General features: G+C 48.9%; 1 protein-coding gene across 17 annotated transcripts in view; it reads left to right on the top strand.

The window, feature by feature from the left end:
- LOC139252394 (zinc finger protein 239-like) overlaps positions 1-13924 on the top strand; it is a 281958-nt gene that overhangs the window by 127818 nt on the left and 140216 nt on the right. The window contains exons 1-3 of one of the 17 annotated variants that reach the window (XR_011591458.1): positions 6081-6483; positions 6636-6796; positions 6998-7368. The exons of 8 other annotated variants lie outside the window; for them this stretch is intronic. The gene's annotated coding sequence lies outside the window, so the exon portion shown is untranslated. Of the gene's footprint in view, positions 1-946; positions 1546-5158; positions 5213-6063; positions 6484-6635; positions 6797-6997; positions 7369-13924 lie in introns of those variants that run through there. 8 more of the 17 variants (XM_070873375.1, XM_070873377.1, XM_070873371.1 and 5 more) reach the window with 8 other exon arrangements.

The raw sequence follows: 13924 nt of genomic DNA, 5'->3' as shown, positions 1-13924 counted from the left end.
GAGGAAAAGAGTGTTTGAAGACCAGGCCCTCAAACCTACCACCGAGCTCATGGTCTACAGGGCTGTAGTAATAGCCGCCCTCCTGTATGGCTCAGAGACATGGACCATGTACAGCAGACAGCTCAAGTCGCTGGAGAAATACCACCAACGATGTCTCCGCAAGATCCTGCAAATCCCCTGGGAGGACAGACGCACCAACGTTAGCGTCCTCGACCAGGCCAACATCCCCAGCATTGAAGCACTGACCACACTCGACCAGCTCCGCTGGGCAGGCCACATTGTCCGCATGCCCGACACGAGACTCCCAAAGCAAGCGCTCTACGCTGAGCTCCGTCACGGCAAACGAGCCAAAAGTGGGCAGAGGAAACATTACAAGGACACCCTCAAAGCCTCCCTGATAAAGTGCAACATCCCCACTGACACCTGGGAGACCCTGGCCAAAGACCGCCCTAAGTGGAGGAAGCTCTTCGAATCTCAACGTCGCGAGTGTGAAGAGGTCAGGCGCAGGCAGCGGAAGGAGCGTGTGATAAATCAGTGCCACCCACCCCTTCCTCCGACGAACATGTGTCCCACTTGTGACAGGGTCTGTGGCTCTCGTGTTGGACGGTTCAACCACCAAAGAACTAATTTTAGGAGTGGAAGCAAGTCTGCCTCGATTCCGAGGGACTGCCTATGAAAAAAGAGGGATTGGCGGGACAACAACAACAACTTGTGTTTATATAGCGCCTTTAACGCAGTAAAAGGTCCCCAGGCGCTTCACAGGAGGGTCACAGATTGTTTTGTCTATTCCAGGGCAGATCTGCAATTGTCACCGAACTAATCTGCCTCCCACAATATCTGCAGAATCCCGGGAATACCCGCAACCTCCCCGAGAATGGTCTTCATCATCATCATTGGCGGTCCCTGGAACCAGGATGACTTGCTTCCATATGGGTTCGCAGATGTTTCAATGAAGGAGCCAATATTCCAGTCCTGAACTCCAATTGAAGGATGGAAGATGCCTGTGCCTGGATTGTTTTAATGTGTGGTGACCGTCTCACACCAGCCACCACACGGGATCGACAGAGCTTGGCCTTTATCCAGCGGCAAGGGTTAATCAGGACGTCAGGAGACCTGCTCTGCTGCAAGGACCTAGTGCACACACGTATCGTAGTGTGGGCAGGCCCATGCTGCCCCTGGGCTCTCGGCTCTTCTGGGCCCCGTACCCTCATTCTCCGCACCTCCGCCACGATCTCTCACCGTTCCTCCGCCACGATCTCTCACCGTTCCACCGCCACGATCTCTCATCGTTCCTCCGCCACGATCTCTCACCGCACCTCCGTCACGATCTGTCACCGTTCCTCTGCCACAAAAACATTCGCCACACCTCTGCCACGATCTCTCACCGTTCATCCGCCCCGACCTTCCCGCTCCTCCGCTGTACCTGGACCCCGCCGATGTTCCTGCCCACGCTCCAAACTGCGACCTGGGTTTTGATGATGTCATCCAGTCGCCCACCTCAAAGCCGTCGCACACTTGTAGCAGCTCACTCTGGAAGCTGCAGTGGTATGCTCTTTTATCCTCCTGACCCACGGTGGCTTTTTTTTTCTTCAAAAATATATTTTATTCATATCAAATTTTCACAATACATTGGAAAATAGTTCAGTACCTTGTGGTCAGCAATTCCATACAATTCGTTTGGATGCTGACAGCAGTTCCATATGATGCACCAGCGTGCATTTCATTTCAAGGTACAGTTTAGTACAATCCGTAAATCATGTTACATGTAGTACTGTGCAAATAAGGGTATTACATGGAGCAGATAATAACAGGTTTACATTACATTCCGGAATACATTTCAATACCGATCACGAATCACGTTACATGTAGCACTATGCAGATGAAAGCAGTACATAGAACGGATGAGAATATGTCCTCTCACAGGTCAGGGTGACCCGCGATGTCCCAGGACCCACGCTGCTCTTTTATCCTCCCGACCTGAGGTGGTGTCCTCTCACAGGTCAGGGTGACCCACGATATTCCAGGACCCACGCTGCTCTTTTATCCTCCCGACCTGAGGTGGTGTCCTCTCACAGGTCAGGGTGGCCCACGATGAATGAATGCCCCGGGAATAAGTTGCCCTGATGTTGACGCTCAGATTGTAATTATTTCTGTGGTGCCCATCTTTAATATTCTCCTGAAAGTCCCACTGCAATCCAGTTCCAGTTCCAGTTGAGGGTGTAAAAGAAAAGATAGCCATCCGTGGCTGACTAAAGAAATAAAGGATGGTATCCACTTAAAAACAAGGGCATACAAAGTGGCGAAAACTCGTGGGAGGACAGAAGATTGGGAAGCTTTTAAAAGCCAGCAAAGAATAACTAAAAAATGAGTAAGAAAGGGAAGATAGACTGTGAAAGTAAACTAGCACAAAATATAAAAACAGATAGCAAGAGTTTCTATAGGTATATAAAAAGGAAAAGAGCGGCTAAAGTAAATGTTGATCCCTCAGAGGATGAGAACGGGAATTAGTGATGGGGAACATGGAGATGGCAGAAACTGTGAATAAATATTTTGTATCAGTCTTTATGGTAGAGGACACTAACAATATTCCAACAGTGGATAGTCAAGGGGCTATAGCGGGGGAGGAACTTATCACAATCACTAAGCAGTAAGATAATGGATCTGATGACTTGAATCCTAGGGTCTTAAGAGAAGTAATGGCAGGGATAGTGGATGCATTGGTTCTAATTTACCAAAATTCCTTGGATTCTGGGAGGTCCCAGCAGATTGGAAAACGGCAAATGTAACACCACTATTTAAAAACGGAGGCAGACAAAAAGCAGGAAACTAGACCAGTTAGCCTAACATCTGTGGTTGGGAAAAGGTTGGAGTCCATTATTAAAGAAGCAGTAGCAGGACATTTGGAAAAGCATAATTCGGTCAGGCAGAGTCAGCACGGAATAATGAAGGGGAAGTCATGTTTGACAAATTGCTGGAATTCTTTGAGGATGTAACGAACAGGGTGGATAAAGGGGAACCAGTGGATTTGGTGTATTTGGACTTCCAGAAGGCATTTGACAAGGTGCCACATAAAAGGTTACTGCGCAAGAGAAAAGTTCACGGGGTTTGGGGTAATATATTAGCATGGATAGAGGATTGGCTAACAGAAAACAGAGAGTCGGGATAAATGGTTCATTCTCGGGTTGGCAATCAGTAACTAGTGGGGTGCCGCTGGGACCCCAACTATTTACAATCTATATTAACAACTTGGAAGAAAGGACCGAGTGTAACGTAACCAAGTTTGCTGACAATGCAAAGATGTGATAAAAAGCAATGTGTGAGGAGGACACAAAAAACCTGTAAAACAATAGACAGGCTAAGTGAGAGGGCAAAAATTTGGCAGATGGAGTATAATGTTGGAAAGTGAGGGTCATGCACTTTGGCAAAACAAATCAAAGAGTAAGTTATTATTTAAATGGAGAAAAATTGCAAAGTGCTGCAGTGTGGCGGGACCTGGGTTATTTGTGCATGAAACACAAAAGGTTAATATTCAGGTACAGCAAGTGATCAGGAAGGCCAATGGTATCTTGGCTTTTATTGCAAAGGGGATGGAGTATAAAAACAGGGAAGTCTTGCTTGTTGTACAGGGTATTGGTGAGGCCACACCTGGAATACTGCCTTGGTTTCCATATTTACGAAAGGATGTACTTGCTTTGGAGGCAGTTCAGAGAAGGTTCCCTAGGTTGATTCCAGAGATGAGAGGGTTGACTTACGAGGAAAGGTTGAGGAGAATGGGCCTATACTCATTGCAATTCAGAAGAATGAAAGGTGATCTTATCGAAACGTATAAGATTATGAGGGGGCTTGACAAGGTGGATGCAGAGAGGACGTTTCCACTGATAGGGGAGACTAGAACTTGGGAGCATAATCTTAGAATAAGGGGCCGCCCATTTAAAACTGAGATGAGGAGAAATTTCTTCTCAGGGTTGTAAATCTGTGGAATTCGCTGCCTCAGAGAACTGTGGAAGCTGGGATATTGAATAAATTTAAGTCAGAGGTAGACAGTTTCTTAACCGATAAGGGATTAAGGGGTTATGGGGAGTGGGCAGGAAAGTGGACCTGAGTCTATAATCAGATCGGCCATAATTGTATTCAATGGCGGAGCAGGCTCCAGGGGCCATTTGGCCCACTCCTGCTCCTATTTCTTATGTTCTTATGTAAAAGGCCGATGATAATCAGCCCTTGATGAATCGACTGACTCTGGCAGATAGGGACGTGATCTTTGGGTTTGAGCTTCCCGTGTGCTAATCTTCTCCTAATATTCTTTAAAAAGAGTTTACAAAAGTCATCGCTGTAAGTACAGGATAGAACTTCAGAACATTCTCTCCTTCTTGTTCCTGTCCTATGGGCCATGCAGCGCCGATACACCTGGGTAATCTGGGTCTGTCACTGATGCGAAAACCCGCAGCTCCCGCCCCTCTGGACACACACGTGACAAGCAATGGGCCAATGGTTTTCCTGGTGCCCTCCCCTCCCCGCCCCTGGTGCCAGGCTCGGTACTTGGCCATCCTGTGGGTAGGTGCCAGGCTCAATACACGGCCATCCTGTGGGGTTTGTGCCCTGCCCTGGTGCCAGGCTAGACACACGGCCATCCTGTGGGGTCGGTGCCTCCCCTGGTGCCAGGCTCGGTGTGCACCATCCTGTGGGGTCAGTGCCCTCCCTTGCTGCCAGGCTAGATACACGGCCATCCTGTGGGGTCGATGCCCTCCCCTGGTGCCAGGCTCAGTATACGCCCATCCTGTGGGGTCGGTGCCCTCCCCGGTGCCAGGCTCAGTATACGCCCATCCTGTGGGCTCAGTGCCCTTCCCGCCAGGCTACATGACGTCACAGAGACTGCATTGCCAGGTTACTGATGTCACACAGCTCGCGTTGCTGGGGTTTTGACGTCACACACTCATTCTTGCCGGGTTGTTGACGTCACTGGCGCTGAGCGAGCGGCGGCGCGAGTTCGAATCGCAGCCGCGTGACCCGGAGCGAGCCCGCCTCGGACTGTGGGAGCGGACGGGGTAAGTGGCAGATACAGGGTCGCGATTTGTGGGCGGCCTGTCAATCAGGTCAATCAGCCAATTGCAGAGGCGGACAACGCCTCCCTGAGCGCGCTGAGAGGCGGCACTGCGCATGTCCAGGATCCCCAGAAGTTGGCCGTTGGTGAAGGTAAACAAGATGGTGGAAAGTGAGCGGAGCTGAGAAGCATGAGGGGGACGAGGGGAGAGGGGGACGGGGGGAGAGGGGGCCGAGGAGAGAGGGGGCCGAGGGAGAGTGTCCCCGGGGGGGAGAGAGGGGGCCGAGGGAGAGTTTCCCCGGGGGGGAGAGAGGGGCCGAGGGAGAGTCTTCCCGGGGGGGAGAGAGGGGCCGAGGGAGAGTGTCCCCGGGGGGGAGAGAGGGGGCCGAGGGAGAGTGTCCCCGGGGGGGGAGAGAGGGGGCCGAGGGAGAGTGTCCCTGGGGGAGAGGAGGGAGAGTGTCCCCGGGGGGGAGAGAGGGGGCCGAGGGAGAGTGTCCCCGGGGGGGGAGAGAGAGGGGGCCGAGGGAGAGTGTCCCCGGGGGGGGGAGAGAGAGGGGGCCGAGGGAGAGTCTCCCCGGGGGGGAGAGAGGGGCCGAGGGAGAGTGTCCCGGGGGGAGAGGAGGGAGAGTGTCCCCGGGGGGGGAGAGAGGGGGCCGAGGGAGAGTGTCCCCGGGGGGGGGAAGAGAGAGGGGGCCGAGGGAGAGTGTCCCCGGGGGGGGAAGAGAGAGGGGGCCGAGGGAGAGTGTCCCCGGGGGGGGGGGGGAAGAGAGAGGGGGCCGAGGGAGAGTGTCCCCGGTGGGGAGAGAGGGGGCCGAGGGAGAGTGTCCCCGGGGGGGGGAGAGAGGGGGCCGAGGGAGAGTGTCCCCGGGGGGGGAGAGAGGGGGCCGAGGGAGAGTGTCCCGGGGGGAGAGGAGGGAGAGTGTCCCCGGGGGGGGGAGAGAGGGGGCCGAGGGAGAGTGTCCCTCGGGGGGAGAGAGGGAGCCGAGGGAGAGTGTCCCCGGGGGGGAGAGGGGGCCGGGGGAGAGTGTCCCGGTAGGGGAGGTGAGACATGGAATGGGGGTGAGGGCGAGAGAGACACGGACACGCGCACACAGACTTGACACAGGCACATCCCCAGAATGACTGGAGAGGGAGGAGATAGACGGGGAGGGTGGGGGGGGTTTGACAGACGAGGGGTAGAGAATGGGGGGTCTTGGGAAACTGTCCCCCTCCCCTCCTCATCGGCCCCTCCCCTCGGCTCCTCGTCCCCATCCCCGGGGCCCAGTGAGATCAGACAGTGTGTAACCCGGGGGCCCAGTGAGATCAGACAGTGTGTAACCCGGGGGCCCAGTGAGATCAGACAGTGTGTAACCGGGGGGCCCAGTGAGATCAGACAGCGTGTAACCCGGAGGTCCAGTGAGATCAGACTGCGTGCAACCCGAGGAGATTTCTGGTGATTTTCTGTAAGTCCAGACGGGCAGGAGAGATCTGAGGAAAAGGATAAAATCAAACAGAAATACTGGACATATACTGTTCTGAAACGTTGGAAAAACACTTTATATTACATTCCACTTCACAACATTTATCTTCTAATTTTCTGCCCTGTGATAATTAGATCCCGGTGAATGGTGGAGTGATTGAGAAAGTTCCACAGCTGGAAGGAAACAGAGATTGTGGACTGAGGAACAGCAGGTGAACCAGCACAGGATTGTGAGAGCACCAACAAGTGAGCCCCTTCCGATTGAAAGTGCTTCAATAGATCGACAGGGGAGAAAGGTAAGAGAAAGTGCCATTTACTCAGATACACACCGGTCCTGCAGACAGTACACACAGGCTACAAGGTAAGACAGGAAATGAGACAGGGAGAGACTAACCACCGAGTACAATTATCCAGCATAAGGGCCGTGCAATGGGATGTGAAGTGAGATCAGTTTCTGTCTCTAAACACAGTCACAGTGAATCTTGTGTGTGTTTCAGAGTAAAGGGCTTTGATCTAAGAGGTGACTCCAGTTTGAGGCAGAGCCCAGCAGATGGACCGGTCTCTGTACATTAGGTGCGGCTGAACTCTCACCGACACCATCAGATCTCAATGTTCAAATATTTCCCATCTGGTGAGAAAGCCAATGGAAAGATTGAACCGGAAGCACATCGTCAATTCACTGATCACGGTGCACAGACCCATCTGAAAGACCAGCACAGCCTCTCACCCACAGAATCAATTATTCATTCATGAACATTTAGAATTATAAGAAAATATATTGATTACTAATATTGAAGCATTGATCACGAGAGATATGTAGTATTCTAATATACTGAAACACAGATATGGAGAGTTGCAATTTATTGATTGGCGTCGTACTTGACCCCGAGATGAGCTTCCGAACCCATATTCCCTCAATCACCAAGTACGCTTACTTCCACCTCCATAACATTGCCGGTCTCTGCCCCTTCCTCAGCTCATCTGCTCAAACCCTCATCCATGCCTCTGATTGGCCTAACACCTCGCACTCTCCGTAAACATAAGCTTAAACTTAGGGGGCATAGTTTTAAGGTGGTTGGTGGAAGGTTTAGAGGGGATTTGAGGGGGAGGTTTCTTTATGCAGAGGGTTTTGGGGATCTGGAACTCACTGCCTGGAAGAGTAGTGGATATAGAAACCCTCACTACTTTTAAGAGATGGTTGGATGGGCACTTAAAGTGCCGTAACCTGCAGGGTACGGACCTAGAGCTGGTAATTGGGATTAGACGAGATCACCTTTTGTTGGCCGGCGCAGATATAATGGTAAGTATTGTAGGGAATCGAATACAACCAGGGTGATCTGGACTAGTTTCGATCGCCTGGATGGATAGGAGAAAAATGTTCCCACATTTTCTTTCCCTAAATTGGCCTGGGCTTTTACCTGTTTTTTGCCTCTCCCAGGACATCACATGGTTCTGGTTGGGGTGGAGTGTAGAATGTTTCAGTGCAAGGGGTGATGCAGTTGTGTGAGTTGGGCTGGGTGCTATTTACCTTTCCGCAATTGTTCATTGTTCATAGGTTTATATGTAATCTTCAGGGCTGCTGACCGAGGGCCGTGCGGCTCTTTGTCGGCCGGCGCGGACACGATGGTCTGAAATGGCCTGCTTCTGCGTTGTAAGTTTCTATGTTTCTTTAACACTCCTGCCCGTATCCTTACTCAAGGACACAAGAAGTAGCAGCAGGAGTTGGCCATACGGCCCCTCCCATCTACTCCGCCATTCAGTAAGATCTCTATTCGATAGAGAATTTTAAAGATTCACAACTCTGAGTGAAGAAATAGCTCCTCCACATAGTCTTAAATGACGGATCTCTTATCCTAATACTAGGACCCCTAACTCTAGACTATCCAGCCCTTGTCAATTCCTCTCAGAATTTTATATGTTTCAATGATATCACCTTCCGTTCTTCTAAACTCCAGAGAATATAGGCCTATTCTACTCAATCTGTCCTCAGCCCTCTCATCCCAACTTGAACCAATTTCCATTCACCCATCACCCCTGTGCTCGCTGAACTACATTGGCTCCTGGTCCATCAGTGCCTCGCTTTCAAAATTCTCATCCTTGTTTTGAAATCCATCCAGGACCTTGCCCCTCCCTATTGCTGTAACCTCCTCCAGCGCGACAACCCTCAGATCTTTGCATTCCTCCAATTCTGGCCTCTTGAGCAGCCCCAATTTTCAGCAATATTGGTGGCTGTACCTTCAGCTGCCAAGGCCATAAACTCTGGAATTCCTCCCTAAACCTCTCCACCTTTAAAATGCTCCTTAATACCTACCATTTTGAACAAGCTTTCAGTCACCTGTGCTAATATTTCCTTACGTGACTGGGTGTCAAAGTTTATTTGCTAACAGTCCTGTGAAGTGCCTTGGGACATTTTACTACGTTTAAGGCGTGATATAGATGCCATTTGTTGCTGATAACTGAAGATATTTTGAATCGTAATATAACGAAACTACAGGCATGGGGAATTGCAATAGATTGATAACTGCAGAGGAAGAGGATTGTTATGTATTGCTCATAGTGTGAATTCTTTTAATGCGAGGTGGCCCTTGCACATTCGCTACCACATGGGCTTGGCAGAGCAAGGTCTTGGTCCAATGGCAAGGGAATCCAAGATGACTGGAGACCAGGCTCTGCTGCATGTTTCCTCTGGCACTGATTCTCTCTCGCATACAGTTTCCTCTGGCACTGACTCTCTCTGGGGTACAGTTTCCTCTGGCACTGACTCTCTCTGGGGTACAGTTTCTTCTGGCACTGACTCACTGGGGTACAGTTTCCTCTGACACAGATTTACTGTGTACCTAATTCGTGCTGTCCCTGCCCTGGGAGAGCTTCATGGGACAGTTTAGAAGGAGCTTTAACCTGAAACTGATCAGGAGCTGCGGGTGGAAAGTTTTCAGTGCAGTAGCAGATTGTACTGCTGCTGAATTTTAATTGATAAGCTGCCAGCAGTGCGGTTGGGACGGACACTGAAGTGTGCCCTGCGGCAGTGTAGAGGAAACTTTACTCTGTATCTAACCCATACACCACCTAGTCTCTGGGAATTTAGTGTGAATTTGAAAGCAATTGCTCGGGTAGATAGAGAGAAATTTATTCTGCTGCTTGGGGTGTCTAGGACGAGGGGACATAACCTTAAAATCCGAGCCAGGCCATTCAGGAGAGATGTTAGGATACACTTCTTCACTCAATGGATGGTTGAAGTGTGAAACAGCCCACAATAAGCAATCGATGCTCGCCCATTGAATAATTCTGGGCCGGTTGTGATGTCTGCCAAATGACCCGTTGTTTGTTCCTTTGGATTGGATCTTTATTTATTCCCTTTGTTTGTTTTCAGTTCCACTGCTGGACCCACCACTCAAAGCACTTTGTCTGAACTGCCCCTGGGAATGAGCAGACTCCTCCCTCCTCTCCCACACTGCACCGTCTCTCCTCCTCTTTCCCCCTTGGTTGTGTTCCACACTCTGGGCCTTGGGCCTTCCCCGGGGATTCTCAGTATGAACAGGGGGATGTGTGTTGAGACAGGATGTCCCAGCTCTCCACCTTTAAAGGGACATGGAGAGGGCCCACTGGGCTGAATGGCCCTGCTTTATGACATCACTGCAGTGCCTAGCAACCAACCTCCCTGAGCCCTGCTCATTATGGGCTGGCAGTGTCTGATGGGACAATGAAGAGGGAGAAAGACTTGAATTTATTTGGCGCCTTTCACGACCACTGGAGCCCTCAAAGCGCTTTACAGCCAATGAGGTACTTTTGGATTGTCGTCACTGTTGTAGTAAGGGAGAGTTACCCTGTATCTAACCCGTGCTGTACCTGCCCTGGGATTGTTTGATGGGACAGTGTAGAGGGAGGTTTACTCTGTATCTAACCTGTGCTGTACCTGCTCTGGGAGTGTTTGATGGGACAGTGCATACGGAGTTTTACTCTGCATCTAACCTGTGCTGTACCTGCCCTGAGAGTGTTTGATGGGATAGTATAGAGAGAGTTTTACTCTGTATCTAACCCTGTGCTGTACCTGCCCTGGGAATTTTTGACGGGATAATGTAAAGGAAGCTTTGCGCTGAATCTAACCCATGTTGTACCTGATCTGGCAGAGTTTGACGGGACAGTTTAGAGGAAGCTTTTCTATCTATCTAACCCATACTGTAACTGCCTTGGGAGTATTTGATGGGACAGTGTGGTGGGAGCTTTTCTCTGAATCTAACCCATACTGTACCTGTCCTGGGAGTGTTTGATGGGATAATGTAGACGGAGATTTACTGTGTGCCAAACCTGTGGTAACCCAGCAAGTTGTGAAGAGGACGCCAATAATCTACAAAGGGATATAGATAGGCTAAGTGAGTGGGAAAAACTTTGGCAGATGGAGTATATTGTGGAAAAATGTGAGCTTATCCACTTTGGTCAGAGAAATAATAAAGAAAATTATTATTTAAATTGTGAGATTACAAAATGCGGTGGTACAGTGGGATCTGGGGGTCCTTGTACATTAAACACAAAAAGTTAGCATGCAGGTACTGCAATTAATCTGGAAGGCAAATGGAATGTTGGCCTTTATTGCATGGGGGATGGAGTATAAAAGTAGGGAAGTCCTGCTGCAACTGTACAGGGCGTTGGTAGGACCACACCTAGAGTACCACGTGCAGTTTTGGTCGTCTCATTTAAGGAAGGATATACTTGTACTGGAGGCAGTTCAGAGAAAGTTCCCGAGGTGGATAACTGAGATGAAGGGGTTTTCATAATGAGAAAGGTTGAGCAGATTGGGCCTGTACTCATTGGAGTTTAGAAGACTTAGAGGTGATCTTATTGAAACGTATAAGATTCTGAGGGGGCTTGACAGAGAGGATGTTTCCCCTCGTGGGGGAATCTAGAACTAGAGGGCATAGTTTCAGAATAAGGGGTCGCTCATTTAAAACTGAAATGAGGAGAAATTTCTTATCTGAGGGATGTGAATCTTTGGAATTCTCTACCTCAGAGAGCTGTGGGAGCTGGGTCATTGAATGTATTTAAGGTGGGGATAGACAGAATTTTGAACGATAAGTGGGTCAAGGATTATGGGGAGTGGGCAGTGAAGTGGAGTTGAGACCTGGATCCGATCAGCCATGATCTTATTGAATGGCGGAGCAGGCTCGAAGGGATAAATGGTCTACTCCTGCTCCTATTTCTTATGTTCCATACCTGCCCTGGGTGTGTTTGATGGGACAGTGTAGGCGGAGGTTTACTCTGTATCTAATCCGTGCTGCACCTACCCTCGGAACGTTTCATTAGACAGTGTACATAAGAGCATAAGGAACAGGAGTAGGCCATACGGCCCCTCGATCCTGCTCCGCCATTCAATAAGATCATGGACTCAGCTCCACTTCCCCGCCCCCTCCCCATCACCCCTTATACCTTTTCGTTTAAGAAACTGTCTATTTCTATCTTAAATTTATTCAATGTCCCTGCTTCTACAGCTTTCTGAGTCAGCAAATTCCACAGATTTAGAACCCTGTGAGAGAATAAATTTCTCCTCATCTCTGTTTTAAATGGGCGGCCCCTTATTCTAAAATCATGCCCTCTAGCTCTTGTCTCCCTTATTAGTGGAAACATCCTCTCTGCATCCACCTTGTCGAGCCCCTTCATAATCTTACATGTTTCGATAAGATCGCCTCTCATTCTTCTGAACTCCAGTGAGTAGAGGCCCAACCTACTTAACCTTTCCTCATAAGTCAACCCTCTCATCCCCGGAATCAACCGAGTGAACCTTCTCTGAACTGCCTCCAAAACAACTTTATCCTTTTGTAAATATGGAAACCAAAACTGCACACAGTATTCCAGGTGTGGCCTCACCAAAACCTTGTGTAGCTGCAGCAAGACTTCCCTGCTTTTATACTCCAACCCCTTTGCAATAAAGGCCAAGATAGCCTTCCTGATCACTTGCTGTACCTGCATACTATCCTTTTGTGTTTCGTGCACAAGTACCCCCAGGTCCCGCTGTACTGTGGTGCTTTGCAATCTTTCTCCATTTAAATAATAACTTGCTCTTTGATTTTTTTCTGCCAAAGTGCATGACCTCACACTTTCCAACATTATACTCCAACTGCCAAATTTTTGCCCACTCACTGAGCCTCTCTATGTCCTTCTGCAGATTTTTTGTGTCCTGCTCACACATTGCTTTTCCACCCATCTTTGTATTGTCAGAAAACTTGGCTACGTTACACTCAGTCCCTTCTTCCAAGTCGTTAATATAGATTGTAAATAGTTGGGGACCCAGCACTGATCCCTGCGGCACCCCACTAGTTACTGGTTGCTAACCAGAGAATGAACCATTTATCCCGACTCTCTGTTCTCTATTAGTTAGCCAATCTTCTATCCATGCTAATATATTACCCCCAACTCCGTGAACTTTTATCTTGTGCAGCAGCCTTTTATGTAGCATGTTGTCAAATGCCTGCTGGAAGTCCAAATACACCTTATCCACTGGTTCCACTTTATCCATTCTGTTCGTTACATCCTCAAAGAACTCCAGCAAATTTGTCAAACATGACTTCCCCTTCATAAATCCATGTTGACTCTGCCTGATCGAATTTTGCTTATCCAAATGTCCTGCTATTGCTTCTTTAATAATGGACAAGGGCAACATTTTCCCAACCACAGATGTTAGGCTAACTGGTCTATAGTTTCCTGTTTTTTTTCTGCCTCCTTTTTTAAATGGGGGCGTTACATTTGCAGTTTTCCAATCTGCTGGGACCCCTGCAGAATCCAGGGAATTTTGGTAAATTACAACCAATGCATCTACAATCCCTGCCGCTACTTCTCAAGACCCTAGGATACAAGTCATCAGATCCAGAAGATATATCTGCCTTTAGTCCCATTATCTTACTGAGTACCACCTCCTTCGTGATTGTGATTGTGTTAAGTTCTTCCCCTTCCTCCCCCATAGCCCCTTGACTATCCACTGTTGGAATATTATTGGTGTCCTCTAACCTAAAGACTAATACAAAATATTTGTTCAGAGTTTCTGCCATCTCCATGTTCCCCATTATTAATTCCCCGGTCTCGTCCTCTAAGGGACCAACATTTACTTTAGCCACTCTTTTCCTTTTTATATACCTATAGAAACTCTTGCTTTCTGTTTTTATATTTTGTGCTAATTTACTCTCAGTCTATCTTCTCTTCCCTTCATTTTTTTCGTCGTTCTTTGCTGACTTTTAAAAGCTTCCTAGTCTTCTGTCCTTCCATTAGTTTTGGTCACTTTGTATGCCCTTGTTTTTAGTTGGATACCGTACTTTATTTCTTTAGTTAGCAATGGATGGCTATCTTTTCTCCTCACTGGAATGTATTTTTCTTGAGAGTTGTGAAATATCTCCTTAAATGTACACCACAGTTCATCAACCGTCCTACACATTAATCTA

Source organism: Pristiophorus japonicus, unplaced genomic scaffold, assembly GCF_044704955.1.
Source record: "Pristiophorus japonicus isolate sPriJap1 unplaced genomic scaffold, sPriJap1.hap1 HAP1_SCAFFOLD_464, whole genome shotgun sequence".
Lineage (NCBI taxonomy): Eukaryota > Metazoa > Chordata > Chondrichthyes > Pristiophoridae > Pristiophorus > Pristiophorus japonicus.
The sequence above is the reverse complement of the archived record's forward strand: the minus strand, read 5'-3'. Positions and strand labels throughout refer to the sequence as shown.